The sequence below is a fragment of the Eriocheir sinensis genome, chromosome 42, assembly GCF_024679095.1.
Source record: "Eriocheir sinensis breed Jianghai 21 chromosome 42, ASM2467909v1, whole genome shotgun sequence".
Lineage (NCBI taxonomy): Eukaryota > Metazoa > Arthropoda > Malacostraca > Decapoda > Varunidae > Eriocheir > Eriocheir sinensis.
This window is the reverse complement of record NC_066550.1, coordinates 9428569-9444394: the sequence shown is the minus strand read 5'-3', so window position 1 is coordinate 9444394 and position 15826 is coordinate 9428569. Positions and strand designations below refer to the sequence as shown.

Genomic DNA, 15826 nt, shown 5'->3' with positions numbered 1-15826 from the left:
GCCTCCCGTTTTCCCTCGTGTGGCGACCTCGCCAGGATACTTGCCTTTGGACATTTCTGATTGTTTAATCTGTTCCAGTCCCTTGGAAGGATTACAGCTTTGAAGTCGCCTTGAGCGCGCACTCACTGTCTGAGGCCCGGAAGTGAGTTCCTTACAGACTTCCTTTCCTGTAAGTTGAAGTTTTTGTGTACTGTTTACTTTTTTGTACACAGAGTAATTTCTTTTATTGCTTCAGTGTCAAGACTGTCAGATTTTCTAGTCTTATTACTGCCGTCCACGTTGTTTGTCGGCTGTAGCGAAGTGTTGTTTTGATTGTTTTAGTATTTCTTTTGGGTATTGGTATTTCTTAATTTGTTACATTTGTCTTTACCATAGCTTCCATCGAGGAACTTAAGAAGCAGGCTGTGGATTTAGGCTTCTCGCGAACAGACTTTGGACAATGTCATCCAGATGCAGGCCTACGAGCGGGAAGAACGAGCCGCGGAGCGACAAGAACTGAAAGAAGCGGAGCGACAGGAAAGGTTAGAACTTGCTCGACTTGCAGCTGAAACTGAGCGAATGCGTTTATCCGCGCAAAGTAAGCCTGCCACTCTCGCCATCCCTGAGGCAGCTGCTCGTCCCAAGTTACCAGCATACTAGGACGGAGATGATATAGCTACCTATCTCTCTGAGAGAGTAGCGGAACTGTTACAGCTCGACCAGGATACGTATGCTGTCAGGTTGGTTGGGGTGTCTGTTGACGGGAAAAGCAGCAGAGTTGGAAGTCTTTCTCCTGAGATTACCAGTGATTACGACGCGCTGAGAATGTCCTTGCTGGCAGGATTCAAGAAGACTTCAGACGGATATCGCCTCGATTTCCGCTCTGCCAAGATTAGAGACTGGGAAAATTATACTCGGTTTGCTGTTCACTTAACTCGTCTATTCCAGAGCTGGTTGGAGGGTTCTAAGGTTCAGACAGAATTTGATTCCTTTAAGAAATTCATGGTACTGGACCAGTTCTTGGCTTCTTTGAGTCCTGACCTCCGCACTTTCATCAAAGAGCACAGACTCTCTTCTCTCGACAGCGCAGTCCAGCTAGCTGATGATTGGACCACAGCACGCTACTCTAGTCGATCCTCGGCCAAACCTGCTCCTCGACCCTTTAAGCCCACGGCGAAGATGTCACCACCAGCTCGCACGTCATCCACAGCGACTACTTCCTCCACCATAAAGTGTCGTGGCTGTGGTGAGTTAGGCCACATTAGGCCCCGGTGTCCCAAGAATCCACGGGCCTTCAAAGAGAGTCCTCCATCTCAACCTTTCACGGTAGGATTTTGCCTCTCTGAGCACAGTGTTCTCGACCCCTTGTTGCCGGTACTGTTAATGGATCGTGGACCTCTTCCATCTTTAGGGATTCTGGGTGTACCTGCATTGTCGTGGCCGACGAAGTTCTCCCTGATGCCGACCTCACCAACTGCTGCCGGTGTCAAGTGGTCGACTACCTGGGGCGGGTTGACACCTTCCCTGTTCTCCGCTGTTACGTCAGTTGTCCCTACTTTGAAGGCTGGACTGACTTAGTCCGGGCTCCCATCAAGTTTGCCAGCGTCTTGATTGGCGATGTACCTGGGGTACGGGTCCCTAAGGAGCCATACCCTGCCTTCGACTACGGTTCTCAGCCTCTGAACCCGCTATACTTCCTTCATCTTCCAACCGGAAGTGCCTTACTTCACGGCGTCCAGAGAAATTGGGAAAATTATGTTTGGTCGTTCCACGTAAGTGCCGGCCCATCGTATTAAATGTAGCACATGAGAACCCTTTAGCTGGTCACTACTCCCATCGCAAGACTGAACAGAAAGTCTACGATCAATTCTTCTGGCCTGGGATGGGTACTGACATCAGAGTACACTGCCGTTCTTGTGACAAGTGCCAGCGCTTCTCTCAAAAGGGGCGAGTAAGACCAGCCCCCCTTCAGCCTATGCCCATCGTTACCGAGCCCTTTGCTCGTGTTGCCATTGATCTGGTTGGACCACTCCCCTCCTTCCTCTGCCGGACACAGGTATATCCTAACACTCTACTTTTCCACAGGTTTCCCTGAGGCCCTGCCACTAAAGGATGTTGACTATCTCAGTTGCTGAAGCTCTTCTTCCCATCTTCACGAGAGTCGGCATCCCTTGTGAAGTTCTGTCTGATCGTGGAACCCAATTCACTTCAGCCCTGAAGCAAGAACTACATAGACTGCTGGGGGTCAAGCCGATCTTTACTACGCCTTACCACCCCAGTGGTAACGGTCGCATTGAAAGGCTGCACGGTCCCCTGAAAGCCATCCTGAGGAAGCTCTGCAGCGAGAAACCACGTGAGTGGCACAGGTATTTAACACCTACTGTTTGCCCTCCGAGAAACTCCCAGTGACAGGACAGGATTCTCGCCCTTCGAGCTGCTCTATGGTCGCAGCGTCCGTGGTCCTCTCTGTGTTGCGCGACCTTTGGGAGGACAAGACCCTTCAACAGGAAGAACGGACCAGCTTCCAGTACGTTCTGGAGCTACGGGATAAATTGGAGGAATGTAGCAAGATCGCCGCCCAGAACGCTGAAGTCAGCCGCCGCCTCTACAAGACTTGTTTTGACCAAGTCTCTAGGTAGGAGTTTCTCCCCAGGAGACGAGGCCCTCTTTCTTCTACCCAGCGACACCAGCAAGCTCCTTGTGTCCTGGAAGGGCCCCTACCGGATCCTACAGAAAAGGGGTAAAGTAGACTACCTCGTTGATCTTCCCCAAGGACCTAAAGTCTTCCACGTCAACATCCTGAAAAAGTACCATCGCAGGGCCCAAGTTCAGTGTATACAGGTCCTGGATGAAGTTGCCACCCTAGAAGCACTCTCGGCACCTGGGAAAGATGGACCCGCAGTCATCGAGGAGCAAGTTTCTGACCAAGTTTCTCAGCTTCCGACGACACAGTTCCTTAGAGGTCCCTGCTACCGGAAAGCTTCAGGTAGGAGAATCCCTCACCTGGGACCAGAACGCCAACATTGAAGATCTCCTCAGAGAATTTGCTGATGTCTTTTCAGATGTTCCAGGTCACTGCACTACCCTAGAACACATCACTCTCACCACGACCGACAGAGTCCAAACCAAGGTTTATCCCGTTCATCTTCAGCCATCTTCCAGACAAGAAGTCGAGACACTCTTCCAGCAAGGAATCATCCAACGCTCGTCCTCTCCTCACTGTTCTCCTGTTGTGATGGTAAGGAAACCAGACAATTCCTACAGAATGGCTATTGACTATCGCCAATTAAATTCCATCAGTTTTTCATGCTGAACCCACCTGCAACATTACCGAGGATTTGCATAAATTCTCAGGATCCAAGTATTTCAGCGAGTTGGATCTGTGCAAGGCGTATTACCAGGTACCTCTCTCAGACTACGCCAAAGCTCTCACAGCTTTTCCAACCCACCTAGGATTGATGGAGTTTCGCCTCATGCCCTTCGGTCTCTCTACTGTCTGTGCTACCTACATACGCCTCATGCGCGTTGTGCTTGGTGGGATCTCTAACGTCTCCTTCTACTTCGATAATATTTTTTTATTCAAAGGACTGGTCCACGCATCTAGAAGTTCTTCGAGGAGTCCTGGAACGGTTGAGGGAACATAATCTCACCGTCAAGCCATCCAAGTGTCGTTTCGGAGTCCCCTCCATTCGTTACCTTGGATTCATCGTCGACGGGACGTATCTTCAACCTCAGCATGACAAGACCGATGCCATCACCATCAAGCTTCCACCTACCACCAAGAAACTTCTCAAAGCCTTCCTTGGCCTTGTGTCATTTTACCTCATGTTTATCCCGCAGGCAGCTGAATACACCGGCCCTTTGTCAGACTTGCTCAAGAAGAATGTTCCCGAACCGTTGGCTTGGAGTGAAACTTGTTGGTGCGGTTCAAACACCTCAAGGATAAGTTGGTCTCGCCACCAGTGCTTCGTCTGCCGAACCCGGATCTGATCTTCGTTCTGAGGACCGATGCCTCCAGCCGCGGGATTGGAGCAGTCCTTCTGCAGTACTACAGCGACTGTCCACATCCCGTCGCCTATGCCAGTCTGAAGTTACTCGACCGTGAATCAAGGTACTCCACGATTGAACGAGAGTGCCTTGCAGTCATCTTCGCCATCAACAGGTTTGACTTCTACCTACGCGGTAATGAGTTTATTTTAGAGTTAGATCACAAGCCTCTTTTGTACCTGTCAACATTCAAAGGAAAGAATGATGGACTGCTTCGTTGGGCTTTGTCTCTTCAAGCCTACAAGTTCAGAGTCGTTCATGTGGCAGGCAAAGATAATTTGGGTGCTGACCTACTGAGCAGGTCTTGTTAACTTTTGGTGTAATCTACTTCCAGCAGATTCTTGTTTGGGGGGCCGTGTGAGGGGGTAACTACGCCCTGCCGGCCTTGTTAAATCTGCCGGCCTCGTTCCGCCCTGGCTCCTACTTCCGAGCCGACGTCATAGCCCGGCTAGCGGGCTAAGGCAGACACCAGCTCACCACCACAGCGTGCACACCTCGTCTTCCCAACCTCACGCTGGTCCTTCGTCTCACTGGGAAAGCTGCGTGTATGGGCTCCTTGCTGCTTCTTCCTTGGCTGAACCGCCCGACCAAGTCACCACTGCTGTCTCCCACTGCACTCCAGCCTATGGACTCCACTTCCCTGGCCTTTAGCTGAGAGGATTACAACCGGTGCTCCCAACCCCGGTGACGGCAGGCCAACCCCTTTTTGCACACTACAGTGGTTTGATTACCTTGTGGTCGTTTTGTTGTCTTTGTTTGTGTTAATACAATCACTCTTATTTTATGTTGTTTCCCTCTCCAAAGGGCTATTAGGGCATTCCTGGCTATTAAATCTTAATATTGAGGGCGAGAGATCGTGGCCTCTCGTTTTCCCTCACAGAGAAGATGGAAGGAAGGGAGGGATGAAAGGGGAGTAACGAAGGGAGGGGAGGAGAGAAAGGAGGGAGGAAAAAACAAGGGAGAGTATAATGTGAAGTAATTGGAGATATGGAGGAAAGAACGAGAAAGGAGAGGGGGAAGAGAAGAGAAAGGAGAGAAGGGGGAAGGAGAGGACAGAGAAGAAAAAGAGTAACAAAATAATAATAGTAATAGAAAATGATAGTGAGATAAGAGAAAATGGATAAAAAAAGATGAAGAGAAAGAAGAGACTACAATTAGGAAAAGAGGAAAATCGTACAAAAAGGAAAAGAGAAACATGGAAATAAAAATAGGAAGAAGAGGAAGACACGATAGGAAAGGTGAAGGTTATAAGGAATTGAAGGTAAACTAATAATGTATTAATAAAGAAGGGAAAGAGGAAGAAATGATAAAAGGCTGAAGGTAAGGAGCTAATTAAAAGCAGAAATAACTGGAGGAAGAGGAAGAAAAGAAAAAAAACTGAAATAAAGGAAAAAATTGAAAAAATAAAGAAAAAGGAGAAAAGGGGAGAATAAATAGATAAAAGTAGAAAAAGAACAAAAAAGAAAATAAAGAAGAAAAGGAGAAGGAGGAAGAAGAGGACAAGAAAGAAGGCTAGAAATTAAACAGAAAAAAAACATACAGAGAAGAGGAAGAGGAAGAAAGGACGAGAAAAGGAAAAAGAAGAAAGGAAGAAGTGAAAAAGAAAAAGGTTAGAAGTTAGAGGAAAAAAATAAAGTAGGAGTGAAAAGGAAGAAAAAAATGGAAAAGATAGTAATAATAAATGTGAAGGAAAAGAAAGAAATACAGGAAAAATATCTTGTGCGTCAGAAAGAAAAGGAAGAAAAAGAAAACTGGAAAAGATAGGAATGAATGCAAAGATAAAGAAATAAATAAACAGGAAAAATATCTTGAGCGTCAGAAAGAAAAGGAAGAAAAAGAAAACTGGAAAAGATAGGAATGAATGCAAAGATAAAGAAATAAATAAACAGGAAAAATATCTTGAGCGTCAGAAAGAAAAGGAAGAAAAAGAAAACTGGAAAAGATAGGAATGAATGCAAAGATAAAGAAATAAATAAACAGGAAAAATATCTTGAGCGTCAGAAAGAAAGGGAAGAAAAAGAAAACTGGAAAAGATAGGAATGAATGCAAAGATAAAGAAATAAATAAACAGGAAAAATATCTTGAGCGTCAGAAAGAAAAGGAAGAAAAAGAAATCAATGGAGAGGAAAGTAACCAATGGGAAGGTGAGGAATTTGTTAGAGGTGAGAAAATTAGCAAAGAAAAAGAGGGGAAGAAAATAATGGAAAGGGAGAAGACAAAGAAGAAAAAAGAAAAAATATCAACTTGAATGAAAAAAAGGAAAATACAGACAAGAAGAATATAAAAAGGAAATAGGAAAGAGGAAAATAACAAACAAGAAAAAAGGAAAAAAGCGGAAAATATATATCTAAGAAAAACAATAAGCAAAAATATGGATAAAGAATGAGAGGAAAATAAAAGCCGGCAAATGACAATAAGAAAAAAATAAAGAAAAAAAATAACCAAAACTTTTCCTGTGGACTCTCTCTCTCTCTCTCTCTCTCTCTCTCTCTCTCTCTCTCTCTCTCTCAACCTAATTACCAGTCTTGAAATTATAAGAAAGAAAAAAATAGAAAAGGAAGAAAAGGAATGAGAGAGAGAGAGAGAGAGAGAGAGAGAGAGAGAGAGAGAGAGAGAGAGAATCCATAACAAGATAGCCAAGAAGCTTATGATGTAGTCGAGCTCTTCTCTCTCTCTCTCTCTCTCTCTCTCTCTCTCTCTCTCTCTCTCTCTCTCTCTCTCTCTCTCTCTCTCTCTCTCTCTCTCTCTCTCTCTCTCTCTCTCTCTCTCTCTCTCATAAAAAGTAACAATAAACATCTTCACATATTTTTTTTTCTGTTATTATTATTATTATTATTATTATTATTATTATTATTATTATTATTATTATTATTATTATTATTATTATTTATTATAAAGGTAAGATTATACCTGTCAAATACACCTGGTTAGCTCAAGTCCCAGGTAATTAGGTTATCAGAGAGAGAGAGAGAGAGAGAGAGAGAGAGAGAGAGAGAGAGAGAGAGAGAGAGAGAGAGAGAGAGAGAGAGAGAGAGAGAGAGAAAACAGGGATCGTTGCCAAGTCATATGTTGACGAAGGAAAAAAAAGGAAAGAAAAAATAATTAAGAAGGAAAACGATCACCTCTCCTCCTCCTCCTCCTCCTCCTCCTCCTCCTCCTCTTCCTCCTCCTCCTCCTATATCTCCTCCTTATCAAGCGCCTTCTCATAATATGCCAACATGATTATCACATCTTCTTTTTCCTCCTCCTCCTCCTCCTCCTCCTCCTCCTCCTCCTCTTATTCTTCATTCTCCTCCACCACCATAACCATAACCACCACCACCATCTTCATCACCATATCCTCCTCCTCCTCCTTCTCCTCCTCCTCCTCCTCCTCCCTCCACTTAGATAAAGGAAAGTTCGTGGAGGAGAAAGAAAGGAAGAATAACAGATAGACGAGGAAGAGAGAGAGAGAGAGAGAGAGAGAGAGAGAGAGAGAGAGAGAGAGAGAGAGAGAGAGAGAGAGAGAGAGAGAGAGAGAGAGAGAGAGAGAGAGAGAGAGAGAGGATCTCCTCTTTCGTAATCCGTGTTGAGTCATTTAAAAAGTACCCTTTCCTTCCTTTCTTCCCTTCCTTTCTTTCCTTTCTTCCCTTCCTTTCTTTTCCTTTCTTTCACTTCCTTTTCCTTCCTTTCCTTCTTTCCCATCCTTCCCTTAACTTCCCTTCCCATCTTTCCTTCCTTCCTTCCTTCCCTTCCTTTCTTTTTCTTTCTCTCCTTTCCCTTCCTTTCAGACGCAGACAGAAACAATGATGACGAAGCGATGTGATACTAAACGAAAGAAGGAAGGAAGGAAGGAAGGAAGACAGAGAATGGAAAGAAGGGGAAGTGAAGGAATGGTAAGAATATACGATCAAAATAAAAAAAAAGTAAGAACTGGAAAAGGTAAAGGAAAAAGGAAGAAAGGAAAAAGAGGAAGGAAGGGGAGACAAAGAAACAGAGACAGAGACAGAGAGAGAGAGAGAGAGAGAGAGAGAGAGAGAGAGTGTTCGTATGTAAATTTGACATCAAAGACAAATCCACACACACACACACACACACACACACACACACAGTCACCGCCCTATCACGCAAGGCAATCTCAACACTAGTAGATGCTTGCTTAATATACTAGTTAGGAGGGATGGCAGATGAAAGGATAGCAGCAGTAGTAGTAGTAGTAGTAGTAGTAGTAGTAGTAGTAGTAGTAGTAGTAGTAGTAGTAGTAGGAGTTGTAACGGTAGAGTGGTAAAGGGAGCGACAACAGAAGTAATTATAGTAATGGTAATAATAATAATAAATAATAATAGTAATAATAAAAACAGTGACAGAAGTAAAGTTAAGCAGCAAATAGAATGTAACAATAAGCAGAGTGACAACAAAGTAATAATAAGAGTTAATGGACTGACAACAAAAGTAATCAAGTAATTAAGTAAGTAATCATGTCTGCCCCATAACTATTGCCAAGAAACAGCAAACCATTTTAACGTTAACTATACACCAAGCCAGTTATTAGGGCGGAGAAGACAGTTTTGGGGTTGGAAATCAGGAACATAAAAGGTGAAGTACGAGAATCTGGCAACGCTGGGCAGAGAGCGAGAGATTGGACCAGTTCCACAGTCCAACACAGGGTCATTGTAAGCGCCTAAACCAACCTGTCTTCTCCACAATGGTCCGTTATTTCTACTCAATTCCAGATACTAATGAACTTTCCTGTAGAGTTTCGTAAAATTTCCTCCTTTTTATAGCAACGTCAAACACTACACAAGGAATTTTCGTCGTGTTTTGTGCTTGGTTGGGGAGCTTACAAACTTTATTTTTTACAGCTAAGGAGACAGTTCAAGGGCGTAAGGAAAAATATATAAAAAAGCCCGCTACTTACTGCTCCTGAATAGAGGTCAAAGGAGTGTCCAAAAAGAGAGGTCAATTTCGGGAAGAGAGGTGTCCTGATACCCTCCTCTTGAAAAACTTGCCCTACTGGACTGTAAAACTGGCCCTCTATCTCCACAATGATTCCTTTTTTCTTCTCAATACCAGATGCTAAAGCGACTTCCTGTGTGGTCTGCTAAAATTCAATCCTATTTATATCAATCGCAAACACAATATAAGGAATTTTCGTAGTGTTTTGTGTTTGGTTGGGGAGCTTACGAACTTGGTGTACTGGACTGTAAAACTGGCCCATAGTAGGCTTTGTCACGGCACCAGGTTAGATCTATTAAATAAACAGCCAATGAGGGACGCAGAGACCACCACCCAAGCAATGATGCCAAGTCCGCGAGTCCACCAATGAAGGATAAGGCCGCCAGATCTCGTGGAACCAACTATAGTATATGTCCCTGCCAGAAAACCATCAGAATAACCTTTACTGGATCTAACCTGCCGCGACAAAGCCTACTATCTCTCGCTCTGCTACCTCTTTAAATCAGTACCATGACCCAAGCAATGATCCCAAGTCCGCGAGTCCACCAGGGAAGGATTAGGCCGCCAGCTCTCGTGGAACCGACTATAGTTCACTGTTCAGTCACCGCCGAGTGGCCTAAGGTCGGTATTGTTAGACGCTCACACCCCACACATCAACTATTTCCAAAGGCCAAAAAAGAGATCAGTCGGGTTGTAATGAGTGTTTTTTTAGGTTCAAGGTACAGAAGAAGGGTCACCACTACCACTACCAGAAGAGCCATGAAACTACCCCTTGAAATGCACAGATCTCCTACGAAAGCCTTACCAAATATGAGTGCTTGGGCGCCGAGATGTTTAAGAATACAACACTAAGACTACCCACATGCTGTCCTGAAGACCACCAATCAACCCCCTAGCGAAACTCTCTAAAGAGGACCAAAGATGAACACCGGAGGGCAGCACGAGTCAAGCAAGATGGCGCCACTATAAAACACTTGCCCGCGCCACAACGGGATGGGGCCAACCAGCAGGCACCATTAAGAAAGCCTACCGGAGCTATTGAGTGAACATAAATATAAAGCAGGTAAAGCAGTAAATCTCACCTGCCAGTAGGAGAAGCAGTAGTAGTAGTAGTAGTAGTAGTAGTAGCAGTAGCAGTGGTGGTGGTGGTGGTGGTGGTAGTAAGGGTTCAGTGAAGGCTCAGAATTAATAGCACGCCTTGTAAGCTGGCTAGTGGGAGGGACTTACGGGTTCAGGTGAGGTGGATCATTCGACACACCTGATCCACTTGTACACAAACACCTGTCCTTTGTAGGGAAGGGAAGGGAAGGGAAGGGAAGGGAAAAGAAGGGAAGGGAAGGGAAGGGAAGGGAATGGAAGGAAGGGAAGGAAGGAAGGAAGGAAGGGAAGGAACGGAAGGAAGGGAAGGAAGGAAGGAACGAAAGGAAGGAAGGAAAGGGAAGGGAAGGAAGGAAGGGAAGGAAGGAACGAAAGGAAGGGAAGGAAGGGAAGGAAGGAAGGAAGGAAGGAAGGGAAGGAAGGGAACGAAAGGAAGGAAGGAAGGAAGGGAAGGGAAGGGAAGGGAAGGGAAGGGAAGGGAAGGGAAGGGAAGGGAACGAAAAGGAAGGGAAGGGAAGGGAAGGGAAGGGAACGAAAAGGAAGGGAAGGGAAGGGAACGAAAAGGAAGGGAAGGGAAGGGAAGGGAAGGGAAGGGAAGGGAACGAAAAGGAAGGGAAGGGAAGGGAAGGGAAGGGAACGAAAAGGAAGGAAGGAAGGAAGGGAAGGAAGGAAGGGAACGAAAAGGAAGGGAAGGAAGGAAGGAAGGGAACGAAAAGGAAGGAAGGGAAGGAAGGAAGGAAGGAAGGGAACGAAAAGGAAGGGAAGGGAAGGGAAGGGAACGAAAAGGAAGGGAAGGGAAGGGAAGGGAAGGGAAGGGAAGGGAACGAAAAGGAAGGGAAGGGAAGGGAAGGGAACGAAAAGGAAGGGAAGGGAAGGGAAGGGAAGGGGAACATGTCCAGGCGAAACTTGCAAAGAGGAAACACATACACAACTTTCGTAGTATAGGAAACACCTCCTCCTCCTCCTCCTACTACTACTACTACTACTACTACTCCTTCTCCTCCTCCTCCTCCTACTCCTCCTCCTCCTCCTCCTCCTACTACTACTACTACTACTACTCCTTCTCCTCCTCCTCTTCCCCTTCTAGTGTGAACGGAAGTTGTATTTGACTTAGTGCTGGCCTCAGAGGAGAAGGAGGAGGAGGAGGAGGAGGAGGCGAACCGGATGTAGTGGCAAGGGAGATTGTAAAGGAAGAGGACGAGGAAGACAAAGAGGAGGAGGAGGAGGAGGAGGAGGAGGAGGAGGAGGAAAATAAAGTGAAAGTAAAAAGGAGAAAGAAAAAAATGAAAAATGAAAAAGGGGAAAGAAAAAAGAATTAGTGAAGATAAAAAAAAGAAAAAATAGAGGAAGCAAAAAAGGAGGAGAAGGAGAAGGAGGAGGAGGAGGAGGAGGAGGAGGAGATGAACGGATTAGCAACTTCTTCCCACGACTTTCACAAAACACACAAAAAAGAAAAACCTTTAAAACATACACGATGACTCTCTCTCTCTCTCTCTCTCTCTCTCTCTCTCTCTCTCTCTCTCTCTCTCTCTCTCTCTCTCTCTCTCCGCTTACTGCTCTCCAAACTAATGAGGCTTTCTCCTTACCTCCTCTCCTCTTGTCCTTTTCCTCCTCCTCCTCCTCCTCCTCCTCCTCCTCCTCCTCCTCCTATCGTGCCATCTCATTTCTCCTTATCTCTCTCTCTTCTCACACTACTTTCTCCTCTACTTCTTCTACTTCCTCATTCTCTCTTCTCCTCCTCCTCCTTGCTTCCCTTTCATCCTATTCTGCTTTTCACCTCTTTACTTCTCTCAACTAATCTATTATTGTATCTTCCTCTTCTTCCTCTCTTCTCTTCCCTCTTCCTCCTGTCTTCCTTCTCATACTCGTTATTTTCTCTCCCTTCTTCATTCTTTCCATTATTATCTCCTTTTCTTTCTTCTCCTCCTCATTCTCCTTTCCTTCCTTCCTTCCTTCTACTTTTTCCTTCTGTCCTCCCATCTACCTCCTCCTTTTCCCATCTCCTCTTCATCCCTCCTTTCTCTATGCATACCGTCGCCTTTCCAATCCTCCTCCTCCTCCTCCTCCACAAGGACTGCAACACTGAGGTGAGAAGATTAGGGGAATTACCTGAGTGGGCACACCTAACAGGGTCCCACTCACCTGAGAAATGGTGGTGGTGGTGGTGGTAATAGTGGTTGGTTGTTGTTGTTGGTGGTGGTGGTAGTGATGGTGATGGTGGTGGTAATGGGGGTGTGGTAGTAGTAGTAGTAGTAGTAGTAGTAGTAGTAGTAGTAGTAGTAGTAGTAGTAATTGTAGTAGTAGTAGTAGAAGAAGATAAAGAATTAGACCAACACAAATAAATGAAGAAGAGCAAGAACAAGAAGAAAACAAAAACAAAAAGTAGAAGTAAAAAGATAAAAGATGACATGATGATAATGACGAAAGAGAAGGAGTGATAACATAAGAGATAAGGGAAACACATACAAACGAACGAACAAACACGAGCGAGCAACACGGAAAACGACAACGATTCAAGACAAACTAAAAGAAAACAAACAAAAGGTAAACAAAGTGAAGAAAAACGAGGAAAATAAATAAATATATTAAACAATTAATGTGATTTGTGGCCACGATGAGAGGACACACACACACACACACACACACACACACACACACACACATAATCCTCGTGGTCAGGTAAGCAAATATAATTAATAGGAGAGTTTTACCTGCCCAATTAGAGGTACAGTGTGTGTGTGTGTGTGTGTGTGTGTGTGTGTGTGTGTGTGTGTGTGTGTGTGTGTGTGTGTGTGTGTGTGTGTGTTAACTTTATTGGCATTTTTTTCTCCTATATCCGCCAATATCTGGACTCTCTCTCTCTCTCTCTCTCTCTCTCTCTCTCTCTCTCTCTCTCTCTCTCTCTGGTTTGACTTACAAATGACACAAGCTAATTAGGATCAAAGGTCTTTGTGGGTTTTTTTTCTCCTAACCTCAGATTTGCATAACAATCTCTCTCTCTCTCTCTCTCTCTCTCTCTCTCTCTCTCTCTCTCTCTCTCTCTCTGGCTTAAATTACAAATCCCACCTATTAATTATCATAAAAAGCTTCTAGTGGATTAACCTTTACACTACACTTAGTACATAATAATCTCTCTCTCTCTCTCTCTCTCTCTCTCTCTCCCCCACACGCTAATTGGATCAGGCACCTGAGGCACCTCCACCTTACATGTGAAGACCAGAAACACGGAGGAGGAGGAGGAGGAATTGGGATAATATGGAGGTAAGTGGAGGAGAGAGAGAGAGAGAGAGAGAGAGAGAGAGAGAGAGAGAGAGAGAGTACAGCTGTCAATAGTTTGAAATGGATTCATTTATCTTGTTTACATGAAGTTGACAAGGAATAACAACCCTTTGGAGAGAGAGAGAGAGAGAGAGAGAGAGAGAGAGAGAGAGAGAGAGAGAGTTATGAATAAATGAAAGACAGGGAATAATGGAAAAAAGTAAACTAGGGAAAACTTGAGAAGGTAAAAAGGAAGAAGGGAAGACAAGTTGTAAAAGAATGGGAAAGGAAAAGGAGGAAAGGAAAGGAAAAAAAGAAAATGAGGTAAAGGAGAAAGAAGGGAAGAAAGTGAGTGGACAGAACCAGAATTTACTTGTGAATTGGAAGGGAAATAGAGGAGGAGGAGGGAGGAGTGGGGAACGTAACAAGCTTAAATCTAGCTCGGGAAGGAAGAGGAGAATAGGGAAGAGGATGAGGAGGATGAGGAGGAAGAAGGGGAGGAAGGAAGTGGAGGAGAGGAGGAGGAGAGGAAGACGAGAAAGGGGTTAACAGAATCAGACGTCGAGAGTGTGAATCAGGAGGAGGAGGAGAAGGTGGAAGAAGAGGAGGAGGAGGAGGAGGAGGAGGAGGAAAGGAAGGGGAGGAAGCGGTAAAGAAAATCAGAGGTGAGAATTCCACTCTCTCTCTCTCTCTCTCTCTCTCTCTCTCTCTCTCTCTCTCGATACGAAAATAACAAACGTTTTTCACTGACACGACAGAACGAGAAAACAAACAAACGAACGAACAGCACTGAAAAAAAAAACTACAGAAAAACGTTGAAACAAAAAAACGTGAATAAAAGAAAACAAAACTAAAATTAAAAAGTAGATAAAGTAAGATAAGAAAGAGTAATAAGTAGGTAAGTAAATAGACGGTAAAACATGGCTAAAAAAAAAGATAGATAGACAGATATAAATGAAGAATAACATGAACTAGAATATATATATAAAAAAAGTAGACTAGTAGACACAGACAAATAGATACAGTCATACAGATATATAGATCAACAAAAAAAGGCACACAGAACAGACAGAGACAGACAGACACAGATAATTAGATAGCTAGATAAATAAACAAAGAAAGACATTTTAATTTCTCTATACCCTTCAGCTGCCTCCATGTCCGTGCCAAATAACTGAAACCGGCTGGGGGTGACGCGGGATATAAGATCTATATCAAACGTGTGGCGTCCTCCATCTCAGCGAAGTATAACACATGATAACACTCGAACTGGAGGTAATACACAACTTCATAATGGAGGAGAGGGGCGGTGTTGTATTTCACATGTTTATTGATGAGAAACGGACGAGGGGGAACTGAAGGAAAGGTGGGAGGGGGTGGGAGGGGGGGACACCAAGATTCTGCCCTATACTAGCCTAATATTTTGCTTATTTTTCTTTATTGGTGAGAAACGGACGAGGGGGAACTGAAGGAAAGGTGGGAGGGGGGGACACGAGGATTCTGCACTGTACTAGCCTAATATTTTGCTTATTTTTCTTTATTGGTGAGAAACGGAAGAGGGGGAACTGAAGGAAAGGTGGGAGGGGAGGACACGAGGATTCTGCACTATACTAGCCTAATATTTTGCTTATTTTTCCAGTCAATACACACACACACACACACACACACACAGCCACTAAACAAACACTGTGTAGCTATACTTATAAAAAAAACTAATGGAATAACTACTAAATGACTAGATAAATTAATAAAGGACATATGAGGTAGTTATTAAAGGTGGGATCTGTAGAAAGTTAAAGAAGAATAGAAATAAAAAGAAATCGTAAACGTATATAAGCAAATAAACAACAAATAAAAGAAAACAACATGACAGTATAAACAAAAAGGAGGAGGAGGAAAGGAGGAGGAGGAGGAAAGAATTATTGGCGAGGAATGGGATGAGGAAGGGAGGAAAAGAGAGAAAAGGGGAACGATAAAGGGAGGAAACAACAGGCATGGAGAAAGAAAAAGGGAGAAATGGAGGAGGAGGAAATAGGGGAGGAAGCAAGCAAGCAAGAGAGAGAGAGAGAGAGAGAGAGAGAGAGAGAGAGAGCAAAGAAATATGAAAAGAAAGGAAGAATGTTTAAGGGAGGGAGAGAGAAGCGCGCACACACACACACACATACACACGCAGCTGGGGTCTCATTATTATTATTTTTTTTTTTTACGGCGCGGCATTCCTGATACCACCACCATCACCATCACCACCACCACCACCATCACCATCACAACCACCACCACCAACAACAACGTCACTATCATCAAGCTCACCACCACCATCACCACAACATCACCACTATATCATCCTAAAACAGCAGAACAACCACTATCATCACCACCACCACCACTAACAAGAACAACACCACCACAACCACCACCACCAACAACAACAACGTCACTATCATCAAGCTCACCACCACCATCACCACAACATCACCACTATATCATCCTAAAACAGCAGAACAACCAC

General features: G+C 44.4%; 2 protein-coding genes across 26 annotated transcripts in view; one reads left to right on the top strand and one right to left on the bottom strand.

The window, feature by feature from the left end:
* Nucleotides 1-15826, bottom strand: part of LOC127009945 (neural-cadherin-like) — a 309853-nt gene that overhangs the window by 274364 nt on the left and 19663 nt on the right. The window contains exon 1 of one of the 9 annotated variants that reach the window (XM_050883480.1): nt 10044-10249. The exons of the other annotated variants lie outside the window; for them this stretch is intronic. The gene's annotated coding sequence lies outside the window, so the exon portion shown is untranslated. Of the gene's footprint in view, nt 1-10043; nt 10250-15826 lie in introns of those variants that run through there. 9 annotated transcript variants of the gene reach the window in all.
* Nucleotides 1-15826, top strand: part of LOC127009951 (tripartite motif-containing protein 65-like) — a 130056-nt gene that overhangs the window by 103667 nt on the left and 10563 nt on the right. The window lies entirely within an intron of this gene.